A 12,299-nucleotide genomic window follows, 5' to 3' on the forward strand; every position below is an offset into this window, starting at 1 on the left:
GGGACGAAAAGAACCACCTGTAGCTATGGCAATCCCTGCCCAAGACACTGTGAGATTTGTTAAAGAAAAAATCTGGAACACCTGGGAAAAAACCTAGCAGCAGACACAACACCACTTAAAACGAATCAAAGGAAGCGTCGTTAAATATATAGGAGCAATTCTCGCTGAAACTAGGCCACTAGGTGCACAAGGTCTTTCAAATTTGATATAAATGCACACAGTTATTAGAAATAGAGAAAAAATGTTAATGCCATTTTTGTTTGATCGAATTTGTTGACCCCTTGGTCACCAAGGGGCGAAACAGTTTTCAGAAAAGTTGAAATTTTAGCAATTCTTGATGTATTTTTCGAGCTATATCTCTAAAATTCGTTATGTTAAGTACTACAAGTAGCACTTTTCTGTAAACAGGAATGATAGGGCTTTCATTTGAAGCGATCAGAATTCAGGCCGCCATCTTGAATTTGGCCACCATCTTGGATTATATCAGAAAAATGCTATTTTGACCATGTTCGCAGCTACCGATTTTCGATCTGAGACCAGCATTGGAAAGCTGAGAAAAAATGCTATAAGCAGGGCTAGTAGCGAGTCACTTTTTAGTGACTTTGTCACTATTTTGAGCCTAGTCACAAAAAAGTCACTATTTACGCTAAAAAGTCACTAAAGTCACTATTTTACGACAAAATGGTCACTAAAGTCACTTTTTTAGCTTTAAATGTATAAATTAACTATTGTTGTATTGCAACATACTTTAGAAAGCTTGCTTCTAATTTAAAGAATATTTGGACAGTTCGGTTTGTAAGGCATTTTTGTTAACTTTTCCATCATAGAAGTTTCATACCAGGCAATGTTTTCAAATTTCTCATCGAAGTGAACAGTGCAGAATAGCTACGAACGAATTGTCTAAGAGCTGCAAAGGAATGTAAAGGTATATTCTACAAGCTACTCGCGTCTTAAACCATTTTTTTGCGTGAAATTACGTTTGTAGTTTGATTTGCTTGTCTCAAATCAACTGTTCCTCCTGGTTGAAGTGGATTCAAAAATTTCGAGCTTATATTGTGCATAGTCGTAGTTGAGGTCTCAATTCGTAGGATTTTGCTTTCAATCATCCGAACCTACCCTACCGGTGTTTACCAGATACCATTTCGAAATTCCATAATGATAACCCGTTCTACGCATATTTGTCCCATGCTCCAGATCAAACAAACGAGTGTTTAGTGGGACGAATTTGATTAGAAAATGTCAAGTGGGTTAAATATGCGTGGAAAATCATTGATGGGACAAACAGGCTTAGCATTGTTTTTGCAGATTTTCGGAACGAACAATGCTATTTTTAATATATTTTGAAAAACCCCTCCCTTAGTTAGCTTAACCAACTTCAAACGCTTTTCAAAGCTGTCACAGGCGGCACGGATTCCCAGATTCTCTGGATAACCGCTTTAACCGTTTTACAAGTTGAAGATTTTGTAAAAAAAGTTTATTGAGTTGAGATCAGGTGAACTTACCGGCAATTTATTTCTAGTCTAGTCTAGTCTACACTAACACAGCAAGTACTTGAAAGGATCCTGGAAAATGATATCCACCATTTAAAAAAAAGGTTTCCATACATTTTTCTTGTCAACGGCCAGGCCTACTGTGTAGCGCAATATAATACAATATAATCTAAGATCGGGGACAATCCGTACCAACCGATCCGTATGTAAGAAGTGATATACCTAATTCGTTGGGAGTGACAAAGCTAAGAAAGTCCACTCCTTTGTTGACTAATCTCCTGGGATGGAACATAGGCATTTCCTCCTTATGTCCGGGTTTAGAAAACAAGGATATAGCGCCTTTACTCGCTTCAACTGTTTCGGTTGGAGCTTGAGTACTAACTCTACTGCCCATAACCACATAATTGTAACATTTGCAAAGTTGGTTGTTCGAGCAAATGACAGTTTTATATTTCGACCTTAAACGCATTGTTCCCAATATATTTTTGCGAATAGACAGTTCAACTAAACTTAGTATCACGAAGAAAGCGCTACTTTACACTATGTAAACATTAAACACTACTTTTGAAGTCAAATTGGTTGAAATTTTTGCAATGATACTTTTATGCCGTTACTTTCAAGCTACTTTTGGAATATATCACAGTGGAAATGAAGTTTTTCTTGTATTCAACAAGCATAAGCTGAACATCAGAAACGGATCACTGGTGGTTGGTTACCGGACCAGAATAACTTCCGAGTTCCAAAGGATGCAGATGTGGATTTGGATGGAAGCTATTATGACAAAAAAGTTGAAAAGGCTAAGTAGTGTGACAACTATGCGGTTATTTACGCTTTGTGACAAAACAACTTGGTATTTTTTACAACTTTTTTCAAACAAACATAAGCATATTTTTTCAGATGTAAAAAGTACATACTATTTTAGGCATTTCCAAACAAAAAGCGCAAAATCCATTAAATGTCGAACGTTACAATTATGCGATCACAGGCAGTCTAGTCCTAGCATTTTTTCTTATTGTTATAGCGCCATTACTCTCTCTCTGAAAGGAATATGAATTAGAAAATATATTTGAGAGCAATATATACTAAGAGTGTGTTTTTATTTTCATTCTGGAGAGCAACCGGTAGTATACCGAATGTTGAACCTGGGTCCATCGTGTAGTTATTATCGGCCAAACACCAATCCTGAAGATACCTGGGTGTTTTCCCCTGAATTGACCCCAATCGATCCAGGTTATGTATTATGCCGGAGTCCTAAGGTGAGAACTTTTTCCTTTGTTCTCATTTTTCTCAATGAACTTCTTCGATTCAGAGTTGTTCTCTGGGAATTGAATTTAGTCATTCGGAGAGCCTCGTACTACTTTCTTCTATCATATTCTAGTTGTTGGAAGACAAAAATAATTCCCTGTATTTCTACTAAAGGTTAATATTGGTTCAAATGCTAAAATTATTCTGCGGTTTAGAACTTGAGCTTTTACAGCTTCACTATGCTCGAACATGATACAGAGAATTTTAGGACCAAGTTAGCCCAAGTAACAATATCAGTTTTACGATATGTACTCCATTTATAGACCAGTCACTGCTACCAGAAATCTGATCTGTTGTGATATCGCCCGAGTGACTGCTGTATCCCACACTATTGTTAGTATCACTGTTGAGAGTGAATTATATGCTTGCATTATTATACCCATGTATACCCTTCAGCCTTGAGCTGGAGTTTGAACGACCGCACATTTCGTAGTAACTCCTCCGTGATGGATCTAAGCCAATGAAGTTGCACAAAGAAGTGATAGGTCGAACCAACAAAATCGCAAAATAAACCAGATGAATGGTGCTTGGGACCAGCACCACATTCTCATTGTGCAATTCTACTAGCTCATACTTTTACCACTGACCAATAACAACGCCGGCCCCGACCAAAAGGCGGTACTTTTAGGGAAGGAAAAGGATGATAATACTCGTTTTGTTTAGAGACCGCGGGTACCACTGCATCCCTACGAGTATCACAGGATAGGAATTATATTAAAAGGAAAGGGCTCAGCTCTGCTCACTATATTAACTGAAATAAAAATTTGAATATTAGGAAGCATGTTGCGCGATCGAAACCGATGTTTGTTTTAGTAAGATTAGGTAAGATAATTTAAGGATTTGCCGTTGTATACTATGTGAACGAAAATTTGTTTTAGTAACGCGCGCGGATGTACAATCTCGAACTGTATTATGAATCTGAATCCGTTGCATGCAATATGTACAAGCAAAGCCGTAGACTAAACTGATAATCATGGTCGACTTAGCTTGATTTGCGGAACTCGGAAGTCTAGGGAAAAATTTTTAATTTGTCATTTAGCTTTCTGAGTGTCGGTATTAATAAATTCTACAAACTACGCAATACAGCGCGATACAGATCTCCAGGAATCCAGCGTCCGCAATGCATTCATATTGAACATAATTATAGTGAAAAATTAAACTAAAAAAAAAAGAACGCTCTCACCAGTTCTAAAGCGATCCAGGTCCTTTTCATTCATCCCTTTTTGTGCGACCCTAATCGATCATATCCGTCTGTCGAGCATCACTCAGCCTGGGTATAGGTAGTTGTAGAAAAAACCTGTTGTACACTCAGTATCCTTGGTTCCTGTTGCGGCATCTTCTCCTTGAGGCGACTTCAAGATCTTTTGAAAAGGGCTTCAGAAGTTCCTGCGTCAGGTTCAGATGTTTGCTTCACAAGTGTCCAAAGGTACCACTTTGTAGCTCGATCTCCATGCACCGACCTTCATTTGCCTAGCATCGGCTGTTTCCTTATAGTTAGATATGGAATGTTGGAGGCTTTTGGCAGTAGCGTAGCTAGGGGGATGCGGTTGGTGCGGTCCGCACCAGGCCCCAAAATCTTGCGAACACCGAACCAGTCAACATGCCCATCTGAACTTACCTCATGTAGCTGTGCTCGCCACTCTGCTCTCGTGATCCACACGGACAAAGTATACGTGATACCGATGTTCATTTTTACCATGATTCGTGATTCGACTGATGCCGAAGTTGAATGTTTTGCGATCACAAAAAACATTCGATGCAACGTGGAAACACGCAACGAAGGAGCAATTGTTTGCAATGCTGAAAACCAGACTTGGTAAAGCACGCACCGCACTAGAGGCGGAACAAAACTTGAGCTCTTGCTTGCTAGCTATCACGCACTTGAGCTGGGTGCTACGGTCGATGATTCGACACACGAGGAATGAAGAAAACCACCACAGAGCGGATATCTCTTCGTTGGTGTTTTTCTAAAGTTACCTAGAGCGCACGGTGCAGCCCCGAATCATTTTGCTTGATTTTTTTGCTTCATGGCATCTCCGTCTCCTTATACTCTGCTTATCTTTGCTATGTATACTACACGTTACAGCTAGTGCAGAGGGTGAACGCTGACGACGCATGCGGGTGAGTGAGTGACTATACATTTGTGCTGTTTTTGAAATTAAATGTCATGACTCATGACTCATGAGTTCAATGAAATGAAATTTAATGTAATGAAGCAGTAAAATAATGCTCTGTTTAAAAGTTTCAAAAGAACATTGAACAGTGAAAATTTTTTACAACTTTTGCAACAGTTGCAATTACTTGAGTTCGTTTGTTTCGTTTAAAGAAAGCATGTGTCTCGGTAAATATTCCCTGTAATATGAGGTTTAAATTGCTTTATATGTTTGAGCCTTCAGCCAGAAAATACAGTTGGATATAATCAAGACACTATTTTGATACTTTCCGTCGTTTCAGGAAGCATAATCATCAATCTTTATTCAAAAAACGAGTTTATATTTAAAAAATATATAAAAATATTACAAAATTCCTAATCAAACTTGTTAAAGTACGCACAGCATCTCAAGCAGAGCTTGATTGTAGCTCTAGCTTTATAACCCACACGCACTCGGCTAGGTGCTTTGGTCTTCAGCTTGGTGCGCAACAAATTATGAAAAGCATCACACAGCAAATATCTCTTCACGGATCAAAACAAAACGAAAAGAAAAAAAAACGCTCAACGTGCCTCCAGGTGACGAACACAAGATTCTCGGACTGCATTCGTAGCGTTTTTAGCTCTTGCGCCGAGCTGGTGCTTGCTACGAATATCAGATAAGACGATAATACGCTCGTGGTGCTTGGTGTCTATATTTTGGCGATGTCACCGAGCGGCTCGGAGCGGTGCTTTTACCAAGTCTGGAAAACGCTGTCTATCTGTGTTGCTGTGTGGCTAACTTGAAAACATGAAGCAGAGCGAGGGAAATAATCTGCGTTCACGCGAGACTATATGCACCTGAAAACAGTTGGCTCTAAGTTAAAGTTGATCAAGTTTCTTTAAGTTAAAATTGAACAAGAACTATTTCAGGTCAACGATGAGTAACTTGAGATTGACAAACCTTGCCAATTTATCAATCGAACGTGAAATCACTGATTCCATTAATTTTGGATCTGTAATTTCTCATTTTGCCAACCAAACGGCTCGGAAAATGAGTATCTAAATGCCTAATTATTGATTTTGCGGACAACGGAATAAATAAGTAGAAAAATCTAAGTATTTTGTTTGTCTTTATTCCTTTTATGGAAGTAAAAACTGCCCAGTCATTTTCATTGGGGGCCCACGTTTTTGTTACCGCACCAGGCCCACCATAACGTAGCTACGCCACTGGCTTTTGGTGAAAATCAACTCCACCAACTAGACAATCAACCAATGCCGTTGGTTTTTTGTAACACTTTTTTATCCGAAAACAATAAACTGAAAAATATTCAACGGAAAAAATGTGACGCAGGAAAAAAAATCGGTGAACTTACCGGCAATTTATTTCTATTCAAAAAGTCCCTCGAATTGTCTCTATACCAACCTTGAGTCAAGTTCGCAGTATGCGCTGATGCACCGTCTTGCTAACGGGTGTTAAATAACAAATGAGAATTTTTTCAATACCTTTCAGTAACTCAAATACAGAGCGTAAAATTTCCTTTCTCCAAGAAAATTGCTCTTTGGGCTCCCTAGAAACAGTAGGCGTGTTTGGTTTTGCTAGTTTGAATTTAGTCAAAGCTAAGATTGCGTCGAAACAGCCCGTGCTCCGCGAACGCATTGTACGGTTCTACGAAACGCATTTCCAGCAAGGAAAAAAGTTCACGGTGACACATTTTAAGGAAGAAAATGTACCTGTCAGTACGGTATATCGTATCCTGGGTTCCCTGAACGTAGAGCGGAAGGTCGGAAGTGGTCGTCCGGTGACGATAGTGACGAAGCAGAGGAAGACATCGTTAAAGAAGCTGTTTGACAACAAGGACGCAACCAGCCTGCGTGACGCCGGTCGGAAATATGGCTGCTCCCACGTATTGATCCATCGGCCCCTCAAGATGGAAGGAATCGACTGCAGGAAGAAGACGAGGTCGCCGGAGTACACGGAGGAGCAGATTGAGACGGTTAAAACACAGTGTCGGTGGATGACCAAAAAATACCGCGGGACGTCTTTCGTTCTGGACGACAAAAGCTATTTTCCGCTGTCCAAAACGCATATTCCAGGAAATGATAATTACTACTCCAGCGACAAGTCATCCACACCGCCTGAAGTGAAATACAAGTTCAAGCACAAGTTTGAAAAAAAGGTTATGTTGTACATCGCCATTTCCGACCTGGGCATTTCAAAGCCTTGGTTTAAGCCGAGCGGTCTGGCAATCAACCAACAAATCTATCAAGAAGAGTGCCTCGATAAAATCCTGCTGCCGTTCCTGAACGAGCATCACGCGGATGGGAAGTACGTCTTCTGGCCAGACAAGGCGTCTTCCCATTACGCCAAGAAGACGCTGGCGTATCTTGAGGAGAAAAAGATACCGTTCGTGCCGAAAGATCGTAACCCAACAAACTTGCCCCAGTGCCGCCCAATAGAGGATTTCTTTGGCTCACTCAGTGCCCTAGTATATAAAAACAATTGGAGGGCCAAGGATACGAAGCAACTGACTACAAGAATCCGGAATTGTATCCGGAAAATGGACGTAAGTGCCGTACAACGTTCTTGTGAGAGCATCGCAACAAAGTTGCGTCGAACAGCACACCACGGCCCTTACTCAAACATTCACTGATATTTTTTTGAAGAAAATACATTATGTTATTAATAAAAAATACTGAAATCGATTAAAAAAAATTTTTTTTTTTATATGTGATTGAAAAAATTCTCGTTTTTTATTTAACACCCGTTAGAACATACAGTAATTAGCTCTGAAGTGTTTTCGAAGACACGGGGTAACGTTTTTCCAAAACTACCGTTTTATAATAAACAGCATTAAATTCGGCGTCTTTGTAAATGAAAATCAGAGGAAGTTTACTCGCTTGCAAATTGCTCTCGAGACCATCACTAAAGCTGTACTCTGCAATCGAGGAACACTCCTTTAGGACTCTGAAATGTTGTCTCTTGCTGCTGCCCACATTCGATTGTTTTGTGTAACCAGTCACACTCCAGGCCAAATAGTTTCTCATCAGAAACAATGAACTCGCGAACAGCGAGTTGTGAAAGTATCATTTTCTCTCTATCGAGCCTCTTTTTCTAAAAGAATCGGCCAAAATATTGTGGACCGATTCAATAGTTATACTCAGATGGGTGGGAATTACAAACTGAACGTTATCATTTCGCCGGACGCGCTTCTTCATAACAGTCACAATTTTACGACTTGCGGCATCCTTGCAGATCGTGGCCGACAGAATTTTCAACGATCCCCCAAAGAAAATGTTTCCTTGTATTTTTCGATGGTTTAATAAACGAAATCTCGCCTAGCTTCACATGATTTGAGATGTTTGAATATTGTGCAAGGGCAGTCACTGACCAAAAATCGTTTTACTACGACTTTCCGGATTTGTTACATCGCACATCAAGAACTAAATACAACTGATAGACCACCAACACACCAATGCGTATTCGAGAGTGCATACATTCGTTCACGTACTTTCATTAACACTTATAACTCGAAAACTTGTATTCGTATTGAACAAGGTGTCATTACAACCATTTCAATGTGAAATTATGATACAGATTTTAGTTATTTTCCATGAGAACAAATCATTGCACATCATATGTTCTAAAGACATAAATTTCAGATAAAATTTAATTCATTTATGGTTCAAAAATAAATTTCAAAACCCTCTTTTGTATATTTTTGGTCACTGTTTAGTCTCTATTTGGTCACTATTTTAATGAAAAAAGTCACTAAAGTCACTATTATTTTGCTCCAAGTTCGCTACTACCCCTGTATAAGATGCAAGAAAAAAATTTGGTGAGCATCAGTGTTAACCCATCAATTGAAGCTATTTTCTAAGCTGAGTTTCAAAATATTCATCGTACATCGCACGATCAACGTAGTAACCTGTCTTCTGAGACCAAGTTATGTCCATATATGTCCATATATCATAATCGATTGATGCTATAACTAGTACGCCACCACTGTTTTTTCAGTTTAGTGAGAATAATGAGTACAACACTAGCATGTGAGATACTAACAAAGCGATAGATTTTTTAATACTGAGAAGTTCCACAAAAAATGTCCCAGTTTTAATATTTTATTTAAATTGTCATTTTTAATTTGGCTGAAACTCTGCATAGACGTTTCTATAGGCAAAAGATGCCATTCTGTGCTAATGGTTTAATATTTTGCAACACGACTCATTTTTGAGAAGCTATCGAAAAATGCTATTTTGGGAAGGTATTGATGATTACAATTTTTTTCAGGGCCATAACGGTTTGTTTGATCGGTATGACGTCTTCTATAAAGTTGTAGTTAATATTTTTGTCTCTCCGAATAAATATACACTTAAAACGGATTTTTTTATTGAAAAAAGGTAAGAGAAAAATGTAAATTTATCGTCAGGTTTTAGCTATTATCGCCCGGGGGGCCAATGAAGACATAGATCTACTACTAACTACTAACTAATCTTTTGCAGATAATCTGCATTATGAAAAACCATCATGCAAAAATTTATCGCTCTAGAACATCATTTACCCCCCGGGCGATCATAGGTAAAATCTGACGATAATAGAGCCAATATCTATCTAAAAAGCTCATTATTTTTAAATCTAGTTTTTTCATAAAAAAAAACAAAAAATTACTGAAACAATGCAACCAAAAAAAAGTTATAGAGTGTATATTTTTTCGGAAAGACAAAAGTATTATCTACAACTTTATCGAAGACGTCATACCGATCAAACAAACCGTTATGGCCCTAAAAATATTTGTAATAATAAATACCTTGCCAAAATAGCATTTTTAGTAGCTTCTCAAAAATGAGTCGTGCTCCAAAAAATTAAACCAATAGCATAAAATGACATTTTTTGCCTATTGAAACGTCAATGCAAAGTTTCAGCCGAATTAAAAATGACAATTAAAAAGAAATATTAAAACTGGGACATTTTTTGTGGAACTGCTCAGTAATAAAAAACCTATCGCTTTGTTAGTATCACACATGCTAGTGTTGTACTCATTATTCTCATTAAACTTAAAAAACAGTAGTGGCGTACTAGTTTTAGCATCAATCGATTATGATATATGGACATATATGGACATAACTTGTTCTCAGTAGACAGGTTACTACGTTGATCGCGCGATGTACGATGAACGTTTTGAAACTCAGCTTGGAAAATAGCTTCAATTGATGGGTTAACACTGATGCTCACCAAATTTTTTTCTTGCATCTTATAGCATTTTTTCTCAGCTTTCCAATGCTGGTCTCAGATCGAAAATCGGTAGTTGCGAACACGGTCAAAATTGCATTTTTCTGATATAACCCAAGATGGCGGCCTGAATTCTGATCGCTTCAAATGAAAGCCCTATCATTCCTCTTTACAGAAAAGTGCTACTTGTAGTACTTTACATAACGAATTTTAGAGAAATAGCTCAAAAAATACATCAAGAATTGCTAAAATTTCAACTTTTCTGAAAACTGTTTCGCCCCTTGGTGAACAAGGGGTCAACAAATTCGATCAAACAAAAATGGCATTATCATTTCTCTCTATTTCTAATAACTATGTGCATTTATATAAAATTTGAAAGACCTTGTGCACCTAGTGGCCTAGTTTCAGCGAGAATTGCTCATAGATAGGAAGAATGCATCTGATCAACGAGTCTTAACTAGGCTCCGCATTGGCCACACCCGTCTCACACATTCCTATATAATAGATCACATTTTACCTCCAACGTGCAATACTTGCGGTGTACTTCTCACCGTTACACATATTTTAGATAATGTAACAAATACGCTGATTGTCGGAAAAAGCACCTTAACGTAGGCGATAATATCGAAAAGATCTTCTCTAATAACGAAGAGAAAGAGACCAGAGTAATCAATTTTTCAAAAGAAACTGAATTGTACAACCAAATATAACTATGTATTTCTTTAACTGATAGACGCGAATGCCATGTCAGTGGTAAAGCGTCTTAAATAAATAATAATAATAATAATAATAATAAATTAAGCCCACGATGTCAGATGAAATTTGAAATAAAATAAATAAATAAATAAATCTGTTCCTGTGGTTTGAAGAGCAACATTTTTATCGCGAAGTGTTCATCAAACAGAAAATTCATGTGCAGGAGGGCATGAACAAAAGTGTCTTACCTTTCAGCAAGCAACACAATTGTTCCGTTCTGTTTGGCCGAATTTGGCTTCTTGCTTTTACAGAAAAAAGACCATGGAATGGTATGCTGCGAACAACGTCAGAACATGAACCCTTTCAGCATACCAGAGCTCCACCGTATAGAAAAATACTGGACTATCGTCAAGCGAAACCTCAAGCAGACACGAATGACAGTTGTCAAAGTGACCAAGAAGGCTGTATAAAATTTGAAAGAAGGGTCAAGAAAATGGCCCGACAATTCGCGTTCGCTGAAAAGGAAGCTTGGGTCAATATTTTTCCTTTATTTTGTACGAACGAAATTTGGCAAAAAACACGATTTGGTTTTTTATTGAAAAAGCGACCTATTTACACGCATTTTTGTTTGACCAATTTTTGACCATAGCTCCCTTTAATCCGAGAGAAATGGCTAGACGAAATAAGCGAGCCAAACTGTAGCGCAACCTAAGGAACAACACAAAAGGCAACAGAACGGAAGTAGATTGTGTGGCACAGCTGTAAAAGCCTCTCTACACGCAACAAAATGGAGATGGATACCGGAATGTATACAAAATTCTGGGCTGAAACAACTGAACGGCCGTGTATACAAAACCACGTGGCGGTATTCACGTGCTGTGGAAATCACACTATACAAGCTTTGGTGGGGATGCAAACCGAACGTTTGGCATATGAAGGTGTTTAGATGCAGAGCATTTGTCCATGTACCAAGGGAGAAGCGTAGCAAAAACCAGGAAATTTACATTCAAGTCGAAGAAAATGACGTTTGTTGGATGTTTCTGCAACCACGAAGTCTACAGTTCGGTCACTAACAAGATGGTGGTCAGATCGATCCGTCGGTCTACAACCGTTAGCGCCTATGCAATCAGTGAGTTACTGTTACCGTCAAAGACAGCAGCTCATTCCGAAGTTCCACATGAGAGTGGAAAAGAAAGCGAAAATCAAAATTTCATTTCCTGGGATGACTATCGGGAGGAAACACCCACGCGGAGATCGAAACGATCAAACAAACGGGTGATGTCACAAAGATTTCTCGAGATGGGAAACATGATCGTAGTAGCTGAATCGATATAAAACGACGCTGGTCGCAAAAGGTTTCAGTCAGAAGCTTGGAACCGTCTACGACCAGGTGTTTGCCTCTTGGCAAAACAAGTCACTTTCACACATCGCTACACTCGTCAACTTTCAT

The sequence above is a fragment of the Wyeomyia smithii genome, chromosome 2, assembly GCF_029784165.1.
Source record: "Wyeomyia smithii strain HCP4-BCI-WySm-NY-G18 chromosome 2, ASM2978416v1, whole genome shotgun sequence".
NCBI lineage: Eukaryota > Metazoa > Arthropoda > Insecta > Diptera > Culicidae > Wyeomyia > Wyeomyia smithii.